General features: G+C 45.3%; 1 long non-coding RNA gene across 1 annotated transcript in view; it reads left to right on the forward strand.

The window, feature by feature from the left end:
* Positions 1-11165, forward strand: part of LOC147374725 (uncharacterized) — a 49236-nt gene extending 38071 nt beyond the window's left edge. Inside the window, exons 2-3 of the long non-coding RNA XR_015163035.1 lie at positions 6421-6472; positions 10881-11165. This is a non-coding gene — a long non-coding RNA (uncharacterized LOC147374725). The remainder of the gene's footprint in view (positions 1-6420; positions 6473-10880) is intronic.
* The last annotated feature ends 1719 nt before the right edge of the window (positions 11166-12884 follow it).

Here is a 12884-nt window from a genome sequence, read left to right on the forward strand (position 1 = left end):
GCTGATTTCAGAGCTCTCCTCTGACTGCTCTTGCCCAGATAACCGTGTATATATCAATATCTGAATTTCTTTCTCCCTCCCCACTCCCGAACCATAAGCTTATTTTCTATACCTGTAACTCTATTTCTGCTTTGTGTTTAATTTCATTGGTACCATTTATGGTATTTGTCTTTCTCTTTCTGACGTACTTCACTTGGTGTGACACTCTCTAGGTCCACCACGTCACTTCAAATGCCATTATTCCATTTCTTTTTATGACTGAGCAGTATCCGGTCATATATATGTACCACAACTTCTTCACTCATTCCCCTGTCACTGGACGTCTAGGTTGCTTCCATGTCCTGGCTATCATAAGCAGTGTTGCAATGAATACTGGGGGTGCGTGTATCTTTCAAATTATGGTTTTCTCTGAATATACGCCCAGGAGTGGGATTGCTAGATCATATGTAACTCCATTTTTAGTTATATAAGAACTGTTAGAATTTCCATACTATTCTCCATATTGACTGTACAAATTTACATTCCCACTAACAGTGTAGGAGGGTTCCCTTTTCTCCACATCCTCTCCAGCATGTGTTGTTTGTAGATTTTTTGACAATGGCCATTTAAGGTCTTAACTCACAGAGTCGGACACGATTGAAGCAACCTAGCAGCAGCAGCAGCAGCAGCATTGTACTTTAGATTTGCATTTCTCTAATAATGAGTGATGTTGAACATCTTTTCCTGTGGCTCTTGGCCCTCTCTATGTCTTCTTCAGAGAAATGTCTATTTGGATCTTTCCACTCAATTTTTAATTGGGTTGTTTTTTTTTAATATTGAGCTGCCTGAGCTGTTTGTATATTTTAGAGATTGATCCCTTGTCAGCTGCTTCTGAGTCTCATTTCAACACAGGGAATGTTGCGTCCCTGTCATCCATGTAAGGCTGCAGGCAGAATATAAAGCTAGCAGCATGTCAGTATGCATTAGCAAAAGCAGAGATGATCCAACATCAAGGCGAGATTTAAAACCTGCTTCTAAGGCGGAGAGCTTTCAGTTGAGTTACAGCATCTTCCCCTTCACCCCCACCCCCACTCCCGTCACTGCAGTGGCAGCCCGTCCAGTGCAGCCTCCTTTCCCCTGGTGGCTGTGCTGAGTCACCTCCCAGAGCTCCAGAGTTGCCCCGAGGACCCAGGTCTAGTTGAGCTTTAATTGTTTCTCAGCTCTGGGCTGCCTCTGGCCAGTGTCCACTCTGCCCTGGCTCTGCTCTCTGTGAGGAGCCCTGGCTGTTTCTTTGTCAGCAGAGTCTGTCCTGGTGCCTCCTTGCTCAGCCAGGACAGTGGGGCAGGGAGGCGGGGTGGGGAGGGGGGAGTTGGGGTTGTGTCTCTGCAGACAAGGACAACTGAGATCCAAAACAACGGCTGCCCACTCCTATATTCTTGCCTGGAGAATTCCATGGACAGAGGAGTCTGGTGGGCTACAGTCTGTGCATGCCTGCTAAGCTGCTTCAGTCACGTTTGACTCTTTGCTACCCTATGGATTGCAGCCCGCTGGGTTCTTCTATCAGTGGGATTCTCCAGGCAAGAATACTGGAGTGGGTTGCTGTGCCTTCTTCCAGGGGATCTTCCTGACCCAGGGACTGAACGCAGATCTCCTGTGGCTCTCGCTTGGCAGGCAGATTCTTTACAGCTGAGCCAGCAGGGAAACCCCTGGGGCTACAGTCCATGGGGTTGCAAAGAGTCGGACACAAATGAGCAAATCACTTTCAGTGTTAAAGTTACAAGATCACAGAACTAAGAACACTACAAGGACCATCCTTCTTTATCCAAATTACCCCAGTGTGGGCATAAAAACTGTTTTAAAACAGAAATTTGAAAATATTTAAGCTATTATGTTGCAAAAACTGTGAGTCTAGGCACAGCTTCAGGCCTCTCTCTCCTTATCTGTGTGATGGGAAGAGAATCACAGTTTACACACAGACAGACTGAGCAGGAAGTGTGCGGAAAGCCTGGCGTCTGAGTCTGATGACACTGGCCTTTCTGGCATGGCTTTCCTGCCTTGTGGACATTGGCCTGAGGGAAGGTTCTAGACGCCGGGGGCACAGGTCACTGGAGGAGCCTACAGGGTGGGGAAAGCTCCAAGCCTGGATTCCAGGGCAAACCAGTATTTCTGCTCTGAACTTGAGCCAAGGACTCATGTCCACCAACTGAGAAATGAGACTCAACCTGCTGTGGACTGATGGGTATTCCCTCAGAAGTTGTAGGTTGGAGCCCTAAGCTCCAGTACTAGGAGGTGGGGCCTTTGGGGGTGACGAGGCCCCAGGATGGAGTCAGTGGCTTTATCAGACAGGAAGAGAGAAACCACTGTCTGCACCCGAGGACCCAGAGTCAAGGCAGCTGCCCTATTGCTGGAAGGAGGCCTCCACAGGCCTGGGGCTGCAGCCTGCAGAGCTGTGTGAAGGAAATTCCTACTGTCTGAGCCCTGCAGCCTGTGGTCTTTCATTGTCAGCTGCCCTCCCCATTGCTCACAGGCCCCAGTGAGGCTGGGTTCTGATTAATTCTAGAACACGTCCTGCTTCTTCCCACCTCCCAGCCTTTTCCTGCCTGAACTTCGCCTCCTGAAGGGCTGGCTCACTTGAGCTCCTGTGCAGATGCCCCAGGCCCTCCAGCCCTGCTGAGAGGCCCCTGAAGGAAGGATGTGATGAGTGGGCCCTCAATTCACTTTCTCTCTCTTCCTTTATCTTGCCTCCCTAGTGGATGGGTCCCCTCCTGAGGAGACCTTAACCACCACTGGGACAGGTGCCTCCCAGCCAGCAGGCAGGTGGGGCAAGCTTGGCGATGGTTGGGATAAAGGTCTTTTTCTTCTAGGAGGCTGGGTTCCTGTGGTGACCTGCTCCCTGGATAGGTTGCAGTTGGGGATGCAGAACCTGCTGCCCAAGCATATGGACTCCTGACTGGGGTCACCCTCTGTACCATCCAGTCTCCAAGGTTGTCTGTCCAGAGGAGTGTTTTTGTGATCCTCCCTTCCCAGAGAGCAGCTGGCTCCTGGCAGACCCCTTCCCTCCTCTCCTCCTGCTCTTCAACTTTCTCCTTCCTACCAAAATGCAAATTCCCACCTCTGCTCCTACAAACCCCCTGCTCCCATCACCTCCCTAAAAGCTGGATTCAGGTCTGTCCTTGGGAATCCAAGGTTGCTCCAGGCTCTGAGCCACACACAGGACTGGGAAGGAAACCTGGGGCTTAATTTAGGGTGCTTTGTCCATTTTCTCCTTTTTCATGCATAGGCTATCAGGCCTAAAAGAAAAAATACCAGATGTATCACAGATTATTCCTGAATCACAGAATACATCATTATTTTTATTTATATGTTTCTGTATTTCCCAAATTTTCACTAATGAGTCTGTATAATTTTTTTCAGTCACACAAAAATCAAAGTTATTTCTGTACAGAGGCCCTGAAGTTGGAGAGGCTGGATGTCCTAAAAGCAGAATTTATTAAGGAACATTGCTGGCGTTAAAAACACAGCTTTGAAGGGAAGTTGTTTGGATGTTCCCAGCAGGAGCAAGCAGCCCATATAATAAATACAGAATCAACTTAAGGGCTTTTGTCATCCTCCACAGTAGGTAGGATTCAAACAGCTAAGAAGGGTCTCCAGTCCCCATGGGGCCCCAGGACATGGGAAGGTCCCACCAGAGTTGACATCTTTCAGGGTAAAGCATTTTTGCTTCAAGGGGGTCACCTCCTGGAGTGAGAGAGACAATGAGTTTTCTTCAGTTATTGATGTCTTAGTGTTCATTGATGTCTTAGTGTCAAGTTGGAGAAGGCAATGGCACCCCACTCCAGTACTCTTGCCTGGAAAATCCCATGGACGGAGGAGCCTGGTGGGCTGCAGTCCATGGGGTCGCTAGGAGTTGGCCATGACTGAGCAACTTCACTTTCACTTTTCACTTTCATGCATTGGAGAAGGAAATGGCAACCCACTCCAGTGTTCTTGCCTGGAGAATCCCAGGAACAGAGGAGCCTGGTGGGCTGCCGTCTATGGGGTCACACAGAGTCAGACACGACTGAAGCGACTTAGCAGCAGCAGTGTCAAGTTTCTCCTTGAAAAAGTTTCCACCAATATGAGCTTTATCAGGGGCTGAAAGGCTCCCTCTGAATCCAGATCTTCTGGACAAGCAAGGACCTTGGGCCTTTCCTGTGGGTGAGCAAAGGCCTCTCTACTTGCCGAGACAGTCCTCTGCAGTGTGTGTGACACCTGTGTGCCAGAAGCCAATACAGTTGTGAAAGCAGAAGGAGTTAGGTGAAAACTACAAGAGGCTGATGAAAGAAATTAAAGAAGACACAGATGGAAAGATATACCATGTTTGTGAATTGGAAGAGTCAGTATTGTAAAAATGGTAATCTAAAGGCTTCCCAGGTCGCTCAGTGGTTAAAAAAAAAAACCTGCCTGCTAATGTAGGAGATTCAGGTTTGATCCCTGGGTCAGGAGGGTCCCCTGGAGTAGGAAATGGCAACCCACTCCAGCATTCTTGCCTGGAAAAATCCCCTGGACAGAGGGAACTGGTGGGCTACAGTCCACGGGGTCACAAAGAGTCGGACACGACTGAGTGACTGAGCACACGTGCACCCAAGGCAGTCTACAGATCCCATGCAATCCTCATCAAAACTATCAGTAACAGTTTCCACAGAACTAGAACAAAGAGTCCCCAAATTTGTATGGAGACACAAAAGACCCTGAATAGCCAAAGCACTCTTGAGAAACAAAAATGGAGCCGGAGGAATCAGGCACCTTGACTTCAGGCTATACTGCAAAACTATAATCATCAAAACAGTATGGTACTGGCACAAAAATTGAAATATAGATCAGTGCAAGAGGACAGAAAACCCAGAAATAAATCCATGCACTTATGGTCAATTAATCTATGACAAAGGAAGCAAGACTACACAATGTGGGAAAGACAGTTTCTTCAAAAAATGGTGCTGGGAAAACTGGACAGTTGCACATAAAAAAAAAAGAAAGAAAGAAATTTGATCATTCTTTGACACCATTCACAAAAATAAGCTCAAAATGGATTAAGGACCTAAATGTGAGACTGGACACTATAAAACTCCCAGAAGAAAATGTAAGTAGATCACTCTCTGACATAAATAACAGGATTATCTTTTTGATTCATTTCCCAGAATAACGGAAATAAAACCAAAAATAAATAAATGAGACCTACTTAAACTCAAGAGCTTTTGCACAGCAAAGGAAACAATAAACAAAATGTAAAGACAACCCGCAGATTGGGAGAAAATATTTGCAAATGATGTGACTGACAAAGGATTAGTCTTCAAAATTTACAAACAGCTCAAGATGCTTAACAGTGTCAAAACAAACAACCCAATCAGAAAATAAGCAGAAGACCTAAATAGATACTTTCCTAAAGAAGAGATACAGATGGCCAAGAGGCACATGAAAAGATGTTCAACATTACTGATTATTAGAGAATTGCAAATCAAAACTAAAATGAGGTATCACCTTACACCAACCAGAATGGTTATCAATAAATCTACAAACAATAAATGCTGGAGAGGGAGTGGAAAGAATGGAATCCTTCTATACTGTTGGTGGTAATGTTAATTGGTACAGCCATTATGGCTAACAGTACGCAACTTCCTTAAAAAACCAAAAATAGAGCTACCATATGACCCTGCAATCCCACTCCTGAGCATATATCTGAAGAACAGCAGGATCTGAAAGGATACATGCACTCCAATGTTCATTCCAGCACTGTTCACAAGAGCCAAGACATGGAAGCAACCAAAATGTCCATCAACAGAGAACTGGATGAAGAAAATGTGGTACATTTATACAATGGAATATTATTCAGTCTTTGAAAAGAATGGAATAATGCCATTTGAAGCAACGTGGATGGACCTAGAGATTGTCATACTGAGTGAAGTAAGTCAGACAGAGAAAGAGAAATATTGTATGACATCCCTTATATACAGAATCTAAAAAGAAATGATACAAATGACCTTATTTACAAAACAGAAACAGAATCACAGACTTAGAAAATGAATTTATGGTTGCCTATACACACTACTATATTTAAAATGGAAAACCAATAAGGACCTACTGTATAACACATGGAACTCTGCTCAATGTTATGTGGCAGGCTGGATGGAAGGAGAGTTTGGGGGAGAATGAATACATGTATATGTATGGCTGAGTCCCTTCACTCTTCACTTGTAACTATCACAACATTGTTATTCACCTATACCTCAATACAAAATAAAAAGTTTAAAAAAATAAATTATATGACAATATACTCAACATAAAAAGGGAAGGCATTAGGAAGAAGAAACAGGGAAATCTTTAATGTCAAACTTAAAAGAAAGATGGGAAAGTAAACCCTCTACATTTTCAGCCCATGCTAAACACCACCTGTGCATTTCCTAGGATGAAGGAAGCTCCCATCTTAAACCACAGCCCAGGATGGACCTCAATACAGGTAAACGGATACAACACATCTGTGGCTTGTGCTCCATCCTGTCACTTTGCTCAGTATGTTTGTTCCAGCGTTTCCCCTCCAGCAGCATCTGGGTTGAGGCATTACACTTTCTTGTCTTGTCTCTTTAGCCTTTAAACTTTCTTTAGCCTCTGGCACATTTCCAGTCTTCCCCCATTCTCCCCATCACCCCCGTCTTTTATTAGAACACCCCTCCTTTGGGCTTCACCTGATAATTCCTTGTGATGAGATTCACATCAGGCATCTCTCCACACTTCTGCTGGCCCTTGGGATTTGCCCCGCGGGTGAAGTGATCAATCAGTGCATTGATGGTTGGCATGGGCTCCTTTGAATCTTATCTTCCTGAGGTTTGTAATTCATTGCTGCCCTGGGTTGCTATGATGCCCCCATTGGTGACCCAGGCCAGTCTAGCCGATATCCTTCAAGTTGACTCCATGTCCTGGTGACATGCCCCACCCAGCCTTTGCTGGAGTATTCCTCATTTACTGGCAGAATCAGCTGTTGTTCCAGGCTCATTCTTCTTGGCTTCAACCTGGAATGCACCATTTCTCCAGGAGCCCTGGTTCCCTTAGATACTGAGATTGAGTCTAAGGGTGTCTATGCTGCTGAAAGGGAGTGTGTGTTCTTCTTGATCTCCTGGTGGACGAAGCTGGCCCCTCCAAGTAAGTCCACAGTCCTTCTCCCTGTATGTGTATCCTGTCCTTCACAACAGGACCCTAGCTCTATCACCCCACAATCACCCACTTGCTCTGTCCTATGATACATTGAACATCATTTCAGGATGGTTTACCTGCACAACAAAAGCTAACAAGAGTGAGGAACTCTTTGCAATTCTCCCCATGCCCCGGCCATACACTCTACAGAGACTGGGAGAAATTAGACAACAAATTAAATAGTTACAGTAAGAAATACGTTGCATAAATTACCATCAGGGAAACTGTGTTCAGAAACAGTGAGTCCAGGGTATCCTAGACCACCAGGTCATTCTCTTGTTCTCCATCTCTGGGCTGCCTCAAATCATATTTTTAATGAGATTTTCACTGAGTTTCAAATCAGTGTTAGAGCTTAGAGAGCAGTGAGTAAAAAAATGAACAGAATGAAATTACAAAGTGGAGACTATAATAGTCATTGGCTGCTGAAATCAGATTTTACTACTGTGCTGATTTGTTTTCAGGAGGCAGAAGATGTGGTATATGCCCTTATTTTGAAATTAATATAAAATATTAACAAATTTTCAAGGGGCAGGGTAGAGGATCATTTTTCAATGAATGTCCTGCTGCCCAATAAAGTTTATCTTTTCCTCTGGGCACTAAAAAAATATGATACAACTGAAATATGAGCATTCCTACAGTCATTCCTAGTCTGATACTAATTCACAATGAATTGAAGCAAGAAGCTGGAGAACTCTGGGGAGACTGAGATGTGGTGTGAGGAGGGGACTGTTTCCCTCGGGTGATGGACCCACATGGAGGCTCTTCATGGAGAAAGTGCTTCACTTTGCAATAGCACACCTGGTGCTCAAATGCGCTGCTGCTGCTGCTGGCTTTCTCCTGGAACGTGCAGTCCCGCGGGCACTGCCGCTGGGCCCGGCTCCCTTTGAGATCACTGCTGTCACAGGGGTCTATTTCCTTGTTGGCGCCACCTGTGCCCAGTTCTCAGGCCTGGGCAATGACCTAATGTCTGCTCTCCTCTCCATGTGTCCCATATCACTTGCCTACCCTGAGTCTAAAAGAATTCTAGAAGATTGTCAGACGCAGTCACAACAGCATGATCAGTTCTTCTGGAATCACCCAGATTTAGCAAAAAAGCCATCATTTCGTAGAACAAAGCTTGCTTTGCACGTTTTCATGAAGCTGATTTATCTCCAGCAGGTATGTTTTTTAATTTGAGGCTCTGGTTTCAGTTGAGAGGTGATCGATCTCTTGTCATCACATACTGACCACAAGCACAAAACTCTACATGAAACCCACAGGAGGGCTTTGATCAGGAAATGCTTGAGCAGATTTTTCTAGAAGGTAGGCGTATGGCTCACCCCCACCACCCATCTCCCAAGCTATGTATCCCGCTATTCCATCACAGCAACTATACCATATTACATTCCCAGCAGCAGTACACAAGGGTTCCAATTTCTCCACATGAAAGACTTTTTAAAATATAAGATTATCTCTTCAACTCCCCATACGATAATTTTCTCCTTCTCTCTTTTTCAACAATAGGTGTATTAAAAGCACCTATACTGATACTTGTTTTGCTTTCTATCCTGGCTTATCAGCTTTCCTACAATATTCAGTGCAGACTAAATAACAGTTTCGAATGGTGCTTTAGACCACGCTGATGAAAGCTATAGCAAGGCTGAGGGTAGAGACAGGTCATGAAGTGGTGCGCCCTGAAACCAGGAGGGTCTGGCTCATACCCTGTAGGGATTCTCCGAGAGACCCGAGGTGTTCTACGGGACCCAATATGGTGTTTCCGTCTCAGAGCCTGGAAACAAAGTCAAATAAATAGTAACCAGCTCACATCCTTTCATCTTTTCTTTCCATGCCACTGATTTTCAAAACGTTTATGAGCTGAAGAATGTCATTGTCATATGTATTGTAAGCAGACCCTCAGCATGTAAACAGAGGGAAGAGCGGCTGCACTGGCTCCCCAGGCCGTGCAGTGATGTGGCTGGGAGAGCCTCCCAGGGCCCCGCTCATTGTCCCCCCCGAGGAATTTCTTCAGAAGGTAATTTGAAAATGAGTAGTCTAAATCCAGAGTTTGGCAGAGTATGGCCCATGAGTGAAAGTTGGCCCACTCTCTGCTTTTGTAAATAAAGTCTTTTTGGAACACAATGTGCCTAGGTTGACATCGTCCATGGCCTTCTGGCACGGTGGCGGCACTGAGTTCTCATAGCAGAGACCACACTCACTGCCCACAAAGCCTAGACTATCTGCTATCTGACCTTCACAGGAAAAGTTTGCCAAGCTCCTTTTTGAACTTTAGCTCAACTGACAGAAGACAGGGACTCCTTATGCTCACCAGGGCTCAGGCCAGCCTATCCAGGGACAGGGCACTCAGACTGACCAGCTGGGGCATGTTGGCCTTCTGCAGGAGGGTGTGCGGGTGTCCACAGCCCTCACCTCAGGTAGGAGACCTGTGGTTTCTTAAAGGGAAACGGGTGCTGTCAGCAGAAAAAGGAAGGGACACCAGCCAAGGATAGCAAAATAGGGAAATTGCCATGTATGTATTTAAAACTAGAGTGAGAAACTAAATAAATGAGTACTCAAACACATCTTCCTTTTTCTTTTCTTTTTGACATTTTCCTTTTTTTAATCATTGATTTATAGGAGAAAAAAAAAAAGCTGAATCTTTAAATATAGGGCACAACATTTTCTTAACAGAAATTGTATTATCAGCTTGACCCAATCTTTAAGTGGAGTCAGGAGGAAGCAGGAGAGTCTTGGCCTGTATGCATGCTTGGTCGCTCAGTCATGTCTGACTCTTTGCTACCCCATGGACTATGGCCTGCCAGGCTCCTCAGTCCACGGAATTTTTCAGGTGAGAATACTAGAGTGGGTTGCCATTACCTACTCCAGGAGAATCTTTCTGACCCAGGGATTGAACCTGCATCTCCTGTGTCTCCTGCATCGCAGGTGGATTCTTCACCTAGCGAGTCATTGGAGAAGCCTAGTCTTTAATGGTATCAGGAGGAAGTAGGAGTGTCCTGGCCTGCTGCTGCTGCTGCCGCTAAGTCTCTTCAGTCGTGTCCGACTCTGTGCGACCCCATAGACGGCGGCCCACCAGGCTCCTCTGTTCCTGGGATTCTCCAGGCAAAAACAGTGGAGTGGGTTGTCATTTCCTTCTCCAATGCATGAAAGTGAAAAGTGAAAGGGAAGTCACTCAGTCATGTCTGACTCTTCGTGACCTGTCCTAGATGCTGACAAACACACAGCTTTCAATCCCAGCTGCCCGTGCTTTCAGACTTCACAGTTGAATCTGTGAGAAACCCCGTTTTTCCACAGCTCCTGAATCCACTGAAAGTCAGAGGGCTGTCCTGCTTGTTCCTAGCAATTCAACAAGCCTCAGCAGACCAGTCAAAATGTAAAGATACAATTAGAAATCTGAGCTCCACCTTCACCTCTTCTTGAAGTCAATGGCACTGATCAGAATTTGATCAATATGGTTTGGCTAAGAGTTTTGCACACTCCCATTAAGAGAAATACCAATTCCCCTCATCCTTGACTGCTCCAGTGTTTTCTGAGATTGCCACAGCTTTCTGCAGGTTGCAGCTCAGAACCCTGCTGAGAGCAAGAAGTTCTCACAGGAACCCAACATGCTGGTGACACCGCCATGGGTGCTCACACTTGCTCTGCGGTCTGTAATAATCTAGGCCCTCTGTCCTTTATTCCAGGGTCCCACAGAGTTCTGTTCTTGGGAGACAAAGAGAAATTTGAAAAGTAATCTGCTGGGAACGCCCTCCTCAGAAACGTTCATATTTTCTCCAGTGCTGTGTAATTACCAGCTGCAATTTCTTAGCCAAGTTGGAATTAGGAGGAAGGGACTTCCATGTCACCCAGTGACAGCATACACTATTCATTCCTCCCTGTGCATGCATATCTAATATTTATGGGATTTTACCTTCTGTATTGTTATGGTGGCCCGACACTGTAATAAAATATGGCATTCAGTTTGCTGACATTGTGTGCAGTTTTTAAAGAAAATCCAGACATTTGCAGAATTTGTTTCGAAGTGGATTGTTTCCACTTGTTTATAGGTGATGGTCAGCACTGCTGGAACTTTCCATTCACATAGGACCCTGAGGGCTAGAAGTTCCAATGCAGGGCACTGGCTGTGTAGACGTGGTGTCAGCAATGTCACGGGTTCAACCCAGTTATGAGCTGAAAGCAGAGTGAAAACAAAGTCGAGGAAAAGAAAAAGGGCAGGACGGGCACAAGGGTGTGGGGATCCCTGTCCAGAAGCACGTCCCAAATTGTCTCCTGGGTCTGCAGGGCAGAGCTGCCAGCACATCACTGTCTTGTCCTCGGAGTGCCGGTGCTGGGCTCCGCGATGTCACTGGCAGATTCCGCAGCGCTGCATGTGGAGGGTTGTCCCCATCAACGCCACCCTGGGGAAGACCTCAGACTATAGCAGGCGTTAGTGTCACACTCAGCTACTGCTAACTGGTTTGAATAAATTTGCTGAGGGAAACATTTTGCTCAGATAGATATAACATACATGTTTTCTAATTGCCTTTTTCACTTGTTATTTTTAATAGCATCCATTTAAATAACATTTAAACAACATTATTTTCAGTGGCTACAGATTTTTCTTTCATAGAGCAAAACCCTAATTTATTTTTACTAATTCTGTTGTTGAATATCTTCTTGTCCATCTCTTCACTTATACTGAATTCTGAGAACAAGAAATTCTGAGTTACAAGTATGTCCAAATTAGGGTTGCAATAGATTTTCAACCTATTGAAAAGTTGAAAGGGAGAATTGTAACAATTCACATCTCACCTGTAGCTACCTTACATCTGTAATTATTTATCTTAACTTACTCTCCCATTACAGTAAAACCTTTCTTTAAAAAGGTGTGAAATAGGCTGTCTAGGCTTTGCCATAGCTTTAGTTAACTGATTTCCTGTTGCTTGACCCTTGGAGCATTCTGAACTTTTGAGGTTATAAGTAATTCTTTGAGGGACATCTTAGAAAGGAAATACAATTTGTGGACCACTTATCATGTAGTTTAGCTCATTTATGTTTCACGTATTATCTCACTTAATTCCAAACACCCTCTGTGTCAAGTATTGTTATTGTTCTCTTCTCTCAGATGAGCTGGAGGCTTGGAGAGGTTAAATGCTGTGCTCTTCAGAGCTCACAAATGGTGCAGCCAGGAAGCTACCCCAGGTCTTTACAACTCCAGATACTGAACCTTTAGTCACAGAATTTCCCAGCGGGACAGGGGAGCCTGGCAGGCTGCAGTCCATGGGGCTGCAAAGAGTCAGACATGACGAGTGACTAACACTTTCACCACCCTCCTCCACCCCACTTTGCAGTGCCATCAGTCGGTTAAAGAGCTCACACTGATATGTCTCTGCAGACTTCCAAGCCTCCAAGAACATCAAGAGCAGATAAAGTCCTGAGTAAAAGGGGAAACTTGTCCATGAGATGATGTCCTGCACTTGTGCATGTGCAGATGAGACTCAATAACCAGCTACCCTCTCACACTCCTGCACCTAGTTAGTCTGCCCGCTGCACGCACAGGAACTGCCCCATCCCATGCGTAAGGTGAATGTTACCTGCCTTCTGTCTTCATGGATCTTTGTTTTTCTAGAATAGGAATGGAACATGGAGAGTTTGAACTGACCATGTAACAGTGTCCAGCTTGTGATTGAGACTGTAGAGTCGATGAG

The sequence above is a fragment of the Bos grunniens genome, chromosome 4 (genome assembly GCF_055505025.1).
Source record: "Bos grunniens cultivar Pamir isolate PY7600 chromosome 4, Bosgru_T2T1.0, whole genome shotgun sequence".
Taxonomy (NCBI): Eukaryota; Metazoa; Chordata; class Mammalia; order Artiodactyla; family Bovidae; genus Bos; species Bos grunniens.